General features: G+C 38.0%; 1 long non-coding RNA gene across 2 annotated transcripts in view; it reads right to left on the reverse strand.

Annotated features, from left to right (window-relative positions):
- Positions 1 to 5,815: 5,815 nt before the first annotated feature.
- The window catches only part of LOC131551608 (uncharacterized), a 34,587-nt gene continuing 28,158 nt past the window's right edge, over positions 5,816 to 12,244 (reverse strand). For both annotated transcript variants that reach the window (XR_009273803.1, XR_009273804.1), the window contains exons 2-3: positions 6,099 to 6,163; positions 5,816 to 6,007 (exon numbers count right to left, since the gene is read on the reverse strand). This is a non-coding gene — a long non-coding RNA (uncharacterized LOC131551608). The remainder of the gene's footprint in view (positions 6,008 to 6,098; positions 6,164 to 12,244) is intronic.

Here is a 12,244-nt window from a genome sequence, read left to right on the forward strand (position 1 = left end):
TAAGTTTTGTACAGGGGTTTATTATTGTATATATAGAAGTCAACATCTGAAGTGGATCAAAACCTTTCATCAAAATTCAAACAATACCCGTTCGTGTATTACTGTAGGACAACATTGATGAACTTTTTTGATCCACTTCAAATGTTGACTACTGTATGATTGCATGATTGAGATACTACCTACTATTTGTTGTATTTGTTTTCATTGATTGTTTTTTTTTTTAATTTTCCATTTCCATTTTAGATATATTTTTAGTTATAAAATAAGTAGAAAATGGCAATTAAGAATAATTTTATTCTTAAGAATGTTTCGTGAATCCAGCTCCAGATTTCAGCAGCACTTTCAGTCTGTTAGTTTATTCAAGTCTAGATATCGTGACTCAGGCTAGGTGGAGCGTGGTGTGAAGCGTGCCACCAAACATCAGGACCGACATCTGCGGGTTAGGAAGCATCAGGTTAATGCTGAGCGCCTCCTACGTCTTCCCGCTCACACAGAGCACAATTCCAAAAAGTTGAGACAGATCCCATAACACTCTCCAGACGGCAATTGAGGGAACCCAAATGGGAACAGTCGAAGGCTACTGGCTGGCCATCGTGTTGACGCACCCTCATCTACATGGATTCCAGGCAAAACTGTTTACTGGCCTAGATGGATTGGATGAGTGCCGATAATTTGTCCAGTTTCAGCCACTGGATTTGTCATCCTCAAGCCTTTTGGGACTTTCCTTTTATTTTAGCTACAATTGGCGGTGTGTCGCAAATATATTTTCATTATTGTGTTTTATCGTATCAAACAATTCTGAAATTAACTACTTTGTCATATTTACTTTCTAATTACAATATGAGTGAGTCATTTTATTTAGCATGGCTTTGAAATAATTATTGCTTTTTCTGACGCAGATCATGCCTGGTGTGTCAGTTTTGACATATCCCACATCCAAAATGATTACATCACATGACTTTGGCTGTTGGATGGTATGCTGGTCACGTTCCACATGGGTTGTAATGTTTTATTTACAATGTGTCTGAGCTACGATCGAACCTTGCCAACGATTTGATGCCATATCTGCATCTCCAGTAAAGGTAAATGGATGTGGTCGCGGGCGTGGACCAGAATTCAGTCTTTCAGTCACGGCATTTGAACATTTTCCACATCAGCTAATTTCCTCCAATCCCGTACTCCTCTTCACCACAACCATTAGTCTTTCCGCTCTCAATCTCTCCATCCACAATCACTAACTCGCGCTCCTTCTTTCTCTTTTTCCCCCTTTGTCCCCCTTACTCATTTTCGTTCTTTCTGAAGCATGGCGTCTCTGCAGCCACAGTGAGTTGCAGGCCAGTGCTGGATAACCTGCTGGTGTTCACAATAATATCTGACTCACCGTTAAGCTTCCCTCTACATTAAAATGTGCTTATTCGTTCTTTACACAAGTACCTGTAGAATCTGTTCTAGAATAGAATTCCGGAATCCAATTAAAGGAATAGTTCACCCAGAAATTAAAATTCGCTGAAAATTAACTCACCCGCAGGCCATCCTAAATGTAGATGATGGTTTTATTAGCCGTTTGGACTCAGGCCCCATTCACTGCAGAGGATCCATTGGCGAGCATGAGATGTAATGCTAAATTTCTCTAAATCTGATTAAGAAACAAATTTATACACAATAGGGACTAAGAATTAAATGAATGAAATTCCATTGTGCCTTCTCTGAGACAATTCGTCGGGACTATTTTCATTTTAAAAATAGACAAAGTAACTGATATTCAGTACAATAGCACTCTATTTATATTATACTGCTTAATTTCAATATGTACAGTAGGCAATGCACGCAAAAGTTGTGTTCAGTTGTAACTTGTAATGTTTTCAGTTACCCATTTAATCGCCTTTCAGACTGGCGAATGCAGTAGACTCCTAAAATGTGAAATAGATCTCCTTGTAACACAAGTAATTCACTGGGAAGTTCATCAAAGAAGTGATTCTAAAGTGGACATTGAAGTGTATGAATGGAAAAAATGTGGAATACCCAGATAATACCAGTTTGGATGGACTATATCCATCTTCTTGATGAAGGCTTATGTTATTTCTACCATAAATGCCTGGTATTACACTATGACATCAAACACTGTTCCATAAGCACAACTCTTTCTTTGTTTCAAAGCGGTCCTGAACTCGTCCTCCATGTTGTCTTCCACCCCCCACCCCCTAATCCAATAATTACTTAAAGATCATTAATTAATTTCCTATTGTCTTAATGGAAAACAAGGGCAGCTTTTTCCACTGGACTGCTGGTGCTGCTGCTGCTTTGTGTGTGTGTGTGGAGGGTTGTTCATTTTGCTTCTGGACACCATGAATCATGCTTTTCATAAGGCTGATTCAATGCAGTAAAATCTGTTCCTGACAACTATATTAGAAACAGCTTCTTGAGAGAGTGAAAAAATATATTTGTTATATCATTTTTTTTTTTTTTGGTGGTGTTGTTTTTACACAGGCAGTTTTGCTTTTGCCAGAAATTCTCATACTCTTTTTATGCAGATAGTATAGTCTGATTCATCTGTTATTTTGGCCATCCATCACATTGCATGTTCAAAAGGTTAGTAAGCATTGCCGCAAAAAGTTCAAGGATATAAACAATATTTTTGTCAATACGTACAGTCACTCATTTGCAGATGGAGCATAAACTATTACAGCATTCTCGCCCCCAACCAGATTTAAACGATTAAAATCCAGACTGAAGAATTAAATTAAAACCAGAGATTTTAGAGGTAACCTTTTAACCTTTGTTTCACATTTAATCTTGTTGTTTTTTTATTAGAAATTGTTTTTTGTTTTTTGTTTTTTTACACTTTCTGGGGTTATATAAACTTCTTTCAATGTAATTATTTAATTCTATATTTTCTTAAAATTCAAATTTCAATTATAGTTCCTGTTAAATTCCTATTTGCAATTTTTAAAAAAAGCATTCCCAGTTTAGTTAAAACCCTGGATTTTATGCCCACACAGCAGTTAAAAAAAAAAATGCATGCGTATTTTAAAATGGTATTAGAAAATGTGTTACAAAACATCACAAATTTTAAATTACCTGATAGTTCAAGCTTTTCCATGAGCTCATGTTTTTTGGAACTAAGCTATTGAGTTCTGCCCTCCAATTTGTAGATCTGAATCAGAACCATGCAGAGCAGGTTAGCTCCTAAAAAAGTATGCAATAAACCATATTAATTATACACATTTATATGGAAACTGTCAATATGAATTACACTATATATCCGAAACGGATACATGAAACAAAGTGCAACAGTGCCACAGCAAAAACCTAATGTGGGCTGATCCCGTGGCATTGCTGAACTCTTTAGGGCACCCCACCCCTGTTGCCAGCTTGAATGAGGTCATACTGTTCAGGAACCCAGTCATCGATAAGCACAATAGACACAATAGATTCCATGTGAGCCGAGTTGAGTCGCACCAATCACGTTTCTGGGAATGAACTAGACACACATTCAACTTCCTGATCAACCTACTGCCCAGTGTTCAGCTGAATTCAAAATTTCCTGTGTTTGACTATTCCAATTATCCATAATTCTTTATTGCCAGGAATCAAGCGATGTCGGAAGTAATGTGTTTGTGTAGCTGGGTATCACAGAAGGTTACTTTTGAGGACAAACTCAAGTTAAAATGCCGCAGTAGTGGTTTTAATAGCCCTTGAGACCTTTTGCCAATCAGGACGTGAGCTTTTCTGCCATGCAATGTTAACTGACTTTCACAGAGACGTTCTCAGTAGGAATGTTTGGGATATGTTTCTCAGTGTGTGCTTTCTGTAACCTTCTTCCATAAACAGCTCTCTCCAGCTCCTCCAGTTGGCCTCAGACCACCTACAGCTGGCCTGTCAGCGAGACCACTGGGTGCTCTCCATTCACTGAGGATGTGAAAATAAGAACACGTGTGTTTTGGATTCACAATCATTTCCAAAGATGTCCCTTTTAAACACTCGATTCTGAGCAGATATGTTTTTCCCTATTTAATTGTGCAGCAACTTTCATGTATCGGTACAATTGCGCTTCGATTGAGCGAATGATTGAAATTTGGACAGTGACAACATTTCCCACTGTCCACACTCGTCATGCACCTGGCAGGAGGCAGTGACATCATGGAAGATCTCTGGTTTACAGAGCCGGGCTTTACATTGTCGGATGCCTCATAAACCAGCATTGTTGTGGAATAACAGAGGCCATAACCATGGAAATTAATAAAAGAAACTTTATTAAACAGGTACATCATCACTAAAGTAAGCGAGACCTCTTATGCCAGAAAAGGTCTTGAGGTTCAAAAAACAATAAGTGGATTGTGCCTAAATCACTCGTTGGGCGAAACAGAAAAGCAGAAATCAAAAGAACCAACATTTTCCATTGTAGAACCACATCATTGTACAGTGCATGGTGAGATGCTAAGAGGCAATAAACAGTGTAAGAATCAGAGGGGCTTTGACATCGAGCACTTTGTTATGATTAAAGATGGGTCGAGAGAAGGTCACCATTTGGGAGGGATGGGGAGCTATTAGCTGTTCTCATAAGAAGGTACATCGTGAGCAGAAGCCAGTGCCAACTGTTCAGCTGGGATCACAAGACAAACAACAACATTGAACGGCTATTGGTGTTGAGAGGTGAGATCTACTCACAGTAACGCTTGTTTTCTCCAGAGAATCAAAGCCTTCCAGCAATCTCAGGAGCACCATTCATACCGTCACCATTTCTGAAATATTCAAGACCCTGTGAGAGTCAAAGTCACCATGAATGAAGATCATAAGATGCAGGTGGTGCTATTGACAGGAAATCCAGATATTCCGACAAATGCGTGCCACTTTCCCGCCAAACTCCTCGTTACCTTGTCATTATCATAACAGCATGTTCGCATCAAAGGATTACAACATCCTCCCATCTGAAAATGTATTTTCATTCTTTTTGTAAGTCTGCCTGTTCCTAAAATAAAAAGGTACTTCAACAGAGTTGCTTCCAGAGATAAACTGTGATAACATTTTCCTTTTTTCAGGGGATCTTCAAAGCAGAAAAGATTGATACAGCCTGAAAAGGATTTATAGTGTTCATTACACAGTTTCTAGGTAATGTCTGACAAAATAAGAAAGCATAATTATTTTCTGAAGGCTTTGACTCCATCATGCCTGTCAGGCTGAATGGTTTTAATGATTTTTATGCTAACCTTTTCAGGTGGAACATGTATTGCAAATCTTTCCACAACAAGACAACAGGTCACAAAGACTAATTTGATTCTTCTTTAAAGTATTAATAAGCATGTAATAAACTGAGCTGCGTTTAACAACAAGTCATACAGATTTGGTGTCATTTGTACATTCCTTTTGAAAATATCAGAGCCATAAACTAAGATTAAAGGAACATTTTGTGTTTGCTAGGTTACATTTCATAAATTGTTCAAAATCCAAATGTGCTTCAAAATGACCATAAAAGATTTTACTACACTGTTAGACATTTCAAAGGGTTTTTACAGTAACTTACTGGCAACACTGTTGCCAGTAAGTTACTGTAATTAAGATTTACAGTAGCAAACTGTATTTGATTTATCAGTATACTACTGTAATTCATTCATTTTAATATAGATTTCATTAGATTTTATATATTTTTTATATAGAATTCATTTTATTTTTACTCTACATAGGTACTACTGGCATTCAATTAAAACAGACACAATAATTATAAAATATCAAATTCTTTATTTAAAACATTGCATAGATAACACTTAAAAATACAGACTTCCAATGCTGGAAGAGTGCATCTTCACCATTTCTCCTGTCTTAGGACGTTTTGCAGTGCATTATGTTGTGTCCTCTGGATTCATCCTCACAAAGAATCTTTAGGCAACAGAAACATTATGGGGAAAAGACAAACAGCCAAAGAATACATAGCCATCTGCAAAACCCAGGTGCTGCTTCAAAACGTGGCCACCATTTTTGCTCACTATCCACTTTAACAGAAATGTCTTCTCTGAAAAACAAGAAGTAGAAATAGCACACTTTTAAAAGGCAAACCTCATATAGAATACACAAACCTCTCAAAACCATAGTTGTTCTCTTACCATGAATTATCAGTCTCAGGGTGGCTGGCCTGCTCATGTCTTTCTTGATGCTTCATTGCAGTTGCCTTTAAAACACAAATACAAAAAAAATGCAGTAAATCTTTAATTCCATTAAAAACTATAACAAACTAATTCTAAAACGAGAAAAGGCAGCTAGCCATAAAACTTGTTTAACTTAGCTAACATACGATTTTATTTTCTCAATAGGCCACTGGCCAACATTAACTACTAACACCTAAACTAAATTTCACATTAGTTAACCTAATGTTAATATAAGTAATAAGTAAACAATTTTAATTCGGTAACTTAATTCAATAAGCTGACAAAAGTCGTTTGAAACGGCAGCGCAGTTTACCATGGTAGTTCTGTAAATGCCATGTTGAAGAGTAAATGTTACTATGGGTTAAACTGCAAAAGTCTGAAACAAACACACAGACAAACGTACATATATTTTCGTAAGGTGCATCGACACACAGCGTAGATGTTCTCCGGAGCTCTCCCACTCCTGGGCCCTGCCCCGCTGCTTCCGTGTCTTCCTCGGACGTTAGTGGCGCGGCGCGACTCGACAACAGACAACAATATACCCATTATATATATATATTATCTACAGTGAATGCGGACAGTAAACTGATACCCCGGTATATTTCTGACGTGCAGATGTACTCCAAGCACTCGCGCTGTTTCTGACACGAAGTACAAACGGATTTTCCAATCATTAGAAGCGATGTAACACATCCAGTGCAGTCAGTCCCAAGCTGTTGCGGTGTTGTAGAAACGGTGTTGGGCAAATTGTGTCAATCCAAATGTAAGAAATTAGGAAAATAAAACGACCTCAGTATAATGGTGCCAAAGAGACCGTTACAGTAGTATACAGCAATTTTAAAAAATACAGTAAGTCTCTGTATGTGGGGTCTGACGTCACAGAAAATTCCCATGATGCAAAGGGTATTACAGTTATTTACTGTAAAGGGAATTTGCAGTATTACACTGGGTGATATACAGTAAATAACTGTGGAAATTACAGAAATGTCTAACAGTGTATGTTTAATACATCTTGCAGAATTTCACCTATTTCCCCCTACAATCTGCATAGAAAATGTAGTTGTAGTGTAAATCCTGGTCATAAGTTCATAAGTATGTTCATTATGAAACTTGTTTCTACATGTTGTACTCGTTCACACTCTCTCTGTCTCTTTTTCCCTCCCCCTCTTTCTCTGCTTGACTTAACCGTCACCGATATTCCAGCTGGGTCTAATTTCAGTGGCTTTTTTCACCTGTTATTATTATTTTTAATCATAAATGTTTCCTCTCTTGGTGATGTTAATATCTGGAAATACACTGATGAAGCCACAGAACCTTCATATGTGTTTGCACGCTCCATGATTAAGGGTGCCTGGAGAGACTACGACTGGGCCTCAGTGTATAGAGCGAGAGACGGCCGCCATGGCGAGCTTTCCAGTAATATCTTGGATAAATCAGGTGTGATGGCGGAATGGAAAAGTTTGGTCTCCGACATTTTCACCTACTTTTTAATTCTCTTTCCAAACATTTTTTTTTTTCTAGCACTGGGGTTAATCTTTTCTGCCCTGTTACAATTCATTGCTTTTATTGGCCAAAGGAAAAAAACGAATTAATAACAACTTTCACTCGGAAGGCGTGAAATAGGATATTTCAGCAGTTCATCTCTCTTTCCTTTTCCAGTAAAAGCACAGGCAAAAACAACCATTTACTCACCTTCACAGTTTTCATACACACACTAAACCCACTCACATGCTTTTCCAAACAGCCTCTTCAGTTGTATGGCCAGTCAGCTTAGTACGCTAGCTGTCCAAACAGGGAGTGTGGGGGATTAAGAAAAAATTAAATAAAATAAAGAAGATCCACCGAGAATCAGTGTCGGAAAACAAAGTGAGAAGACACGAAATCCAGCTCCCTTGATGTTGACATTACACTAGTGTTTATTTTAATTGTCATTGTTAAGAAAAATGGAATGCAAATTTTATTTTTCACAGATATATTTAGTTCTGGCAAGACACCTCTTTGTTTTTCACGGGTATCATTGAATTGGACAGGAGCTGGTGACTGCTTTCAGCTGTGAGGTATTAAGGAAGGTGAGAGACAGAGCAAGCAGACCAGGGCCATGTGCATGGTCATGCCGAGGTCTCAGCGTGCAAGCAAAGGAGTTGCTGCCATCAGAGACCAATTGCTCTGTCATGTGGTGCTGATGTTTGGAAAGGGAAAATGCAAATGGAGTGTGATTTTTGGATGACCGAGCTCCTTTGTTTTAATTTGCGAGTGGTATCACTTTGGCAAATTAGCATATTTCTTCCTTGGCAGGATAGATGTTTGGGAAGTAGATTAGGTCATTTTTTCTTTTCATAGCACACTTTCGTGTCTCCATGCAGTTGACCATGCATCCCATTACTGACTGAATGTATTAAGGCATTGGCTATTTCTACTCGTTGTGAAGTGTTGTGGTAATGTTGTGTAAAATGTAAATAGCAACAAAAAGCATCTTGTTTACAATAAGTGCAAATACTGATGGATGCCATTCACACAAAGTAAAAACAGTAGTGGGATGCCATTGCCAGTCAAGTCAACATGTGCTTTTCCATTACTTGAGCTCATCAAATTGAACCAATTTCAAATTCATTTTACAAGATTCAACTAAAATTTTTAAGTTAATTTAACATGAATTAAAAATTAGATGTACGGCCAATTCTTTAAAAAAAATTAGTTTAAATTTAAGGCAGCAACTGAACTTAAGTTTTTAAGTTGAAGTAGGTGGAAATTTAAAGGAAGTGTAAGTATAAGTACAGCTCTTTTCATTCTGAATTGGGAAAGACTGAAATCTCCAAAGCTTTGTGATTACACAGTAACATTTTTCATATTTTTCTCCAGTAAAACTACACAGCTGAACTCTTGATTTGCCTCAGAACCTGTCAGTATTTCCTGCACAACATAACCACACTGTGACAAGACATTCGTGCAAATTTCCTATGCACCTTATTTATTCTGTGTACACACAGAGAGAATCGGATGTGCAGCAAATAGGAAGCAGGACACTGTGAGAGGGTTCCCTCCTGACTCACACAGAGGGGTCTAATTAAAGCCATGTTCCTTTGGGTGAGGCCAGAGTTTCATGGATATATCTACAAATGCTACAAATATGACAAACTTTCTTGGCTGCCGAAGGGCAGTACTGAGTATTGACTTATTTGTCTGCTGTTCAGACATGAAAAGCAGTGAAAACAAACAAGGGAGAATGGAAGTCTACAGCTGTCACGACCATGTTTCTGGTGGCAGATTCCTGACAGATACCCACTTCTGCCTGTTCCAGCCATCTCTGATGAACATTTGTTCATCCATCCATCCATCAAGAAAATGGTAAAAGTATATCTTTCTAGAAAAGTATATGCAGGCAAAGCATTTTGGAAAATGAAGCATTCTATCTGTCTGTGTCTGTCTGTCTGTCTATTTATCGATAAAGAAAAAGGTAAATGAAATGTTTTCTGAGAAATGAAATATTATCTGTCTGTCTGACAGTCTAGGAAAAAAGTATGCAGGTAAAGGAGGCACATAAAGTGTTCTATCTATCTATCTATGAAGAAAAATGTCTCTGTCAGTCCGTCACTTTGTCTGTCTAGCTAGAAAAAGATATGCAGGTTATGCATTCTGGGGAATTAAATTATCTATCTATCTATCTATCTATCTATTTATCTATCTATATGTCTGTCTGTCTGTCTACCTCTTGCAAAAAAAAAAAAAGGTATGTGGGTAAAGCATTCTGGGAAATGAAGTGTTCTATATGTCCGTCTATCAAGGAAAAAAAAGGTAAAATAAATGTTTTCTGGGAAAATATATACAGCTAAAATGCCTGTCTGTCTTTCTATCAAGAAAAAGGTATGCAGTTAATGCGTTCTGTGAAATGAATTGTTTTAATTCTTCTTCTGACTGTCTGTCAAGAAGCAAGATATGGAGATTTTGCATTCTGGGAAATGAAGTATTCTTTCTGTCTGCCTGTCTGTCTACCTCTTGCAAAAAAGGTATGCAGGTAATGCATTTTGGGAAGGAAGTGTTCTGTCTGTCTGTCTATCTATCTATAACTAAAGCAGACCACCTAGAGGATCTGAGAATGCCATTAATGTCCAGGAGAGGTTGGCAGGGACTGACTGAGTCTGATGGTGATGAGATGTGAGGCAGAGCACTCTGAGCAGAACAGAGCAGCTGTGAAAACAGACCAGTCTCACAATACAGACCAGAGCCATGGACTGCACACTACCCGTGTGGTCCAGCCTAACCAAGGATGACATCAAGGTGATCTGCAGCAGGATCCTGACATCTACACATCTTCTGCCACTACAAACAACTGCTGATTCCCAGAATTCCCAAAATAGTATAATTGAGTTTCTATAAATGACCAAGTTTAGCATGTAGATGCGCTAAATAATAATTATTATTATTTTGGAATAATGAACTGCAATAACCATAGCTGTATGTGCAAAGTGGACTTGCTATTTCTAGACCCAACGGGTGAAGGAGTCCCATTCAAAAACAAACATCTCAGCAGAAGATAGATCTTTTGGTAGTGCTGTGCCCCAACCGCAAAACGTTCACTCTCTGTCCGCAAAAGATGCAGACTAATTCATCTTGTGCTAATTAAACAAGCTTCTATTAGCGGCTAATTTTCTGCCATGGAAAGTCACCTCTTGATCCTAGGATCTAAAATAAGCCTGCTGACAACAAAAGGAGAAAACAGGGTTCAGGCCAATCCAAATGAAGTTCCAGCTGCTAAAACAGATCAAGCATGGGATCCTGGCACTCTCCCTGCCCACTTAACGCCACGTGCCAAATTTGTAATCACACAAGACATGCATTCAAACATACATTCCATGTGCCATGCACATGATAGATAAATAACATAACTTGAAATCTATACAGGCCTTGCTCCCACGAGAGCATTTTCCTTTCCTAGTTACAGACAAACATTTGCTAGGAGATCAACTGGCACACACATAGGCACTCAAAAGTTGACTGACAATTACACACATATCTCAATGCATATGATCTAGTTTTATCTTCTGGCATCAGTTCTCAGCCTTTTTAATGTGCTTCCAGCCATGAAATTAGAGTCTATGGCTAACTAATTCCCAGTAGGATATTAAACACTTACCATGGCTGCACACCTCACTGCTCTTTAGCAGCGAAACACTGCATGGAAAAATCACTTTATCTCCCCAACCAATTACAGATGAGTTAGAACATTACCTTTAAGAACACATCAAAACCTAAGCAACACTTTCATGAATAAATCAGCATAACTGCCATAACTGGGAGTGTGCATTTGAATTCACAAGTTCTAATTATTATTTTTAAAAATAATTTTATTGAAGCGGTTTGTTTAGACACTTCATGTAGCCTAAATAAATCTAAAGTGATTCACTGATTCAGCAGGTTTTAATCAGATGGATAAAAAGGCTTGAATTGATGGTGCTGTCACAAAAGTCATTTCAGTTTTGTAGACCATTCCAGCAGTTTGATGGAAAAATTACTTTGTGATGGGTCACGTATGAGTCACCACTGTTGGTTTGTAAGTCTATATGAATGGAAGACATCTGAAGAATGGGACAGACTTTTACTCACACTGTTCTTTAAAGTAGCACAGTAGTATGCAGACCAATTAGGCTACTATGGAACAACTATAAGCAAACATTCACGTCAATGGTACTTCTCCAAGAGCAAATCATATTAGCTCTGTAATATACCCACCAACAGCGTGTGAATTGAGAATATTTCCTACTGGCTATGAAACTGTATTTTGCATCATTTTTATTGAAAATATTTTGTCTCTATGCCAATGGAAAAATTTAGCAGCTTTTTCCTTGCATTTTTGTGGCAAACAGCGCGGGTCATTGTGTCACTCACTGCATTACATATGAGCCAGTCTCGTGTGAAATGAAACCTCTCGTAAAAACATTTATACACATGTTTTGGTGGCTTAACACAAGTAATATATCACATATGTTTTGCAACATGGCATTCTAGAGGGGAAAAGAAAAACATCAGGCAACCTTGATAAACTTCTGACGTTTAAGACGCACTAAATTCAGTAATTTACCCTATTTTTACACTAACGAAAACGGTTC

Source organism: Onychostoma macrolepis, chromosome 12 (assembly GCF_012432095.1).
Source record: "Onychostoma macrolepis isolate SWU-2019 chromosome 12, ASM1243209v1, whole genome shotgun sequence".
In the NCBI taxonomy this organism is placed as follows: Eukaryota; Metazoa; Chordata; class Actinopteri; order Cypriniformes; family Cyprinidae; genus Onychostoma; species Onychostoma macrolepis.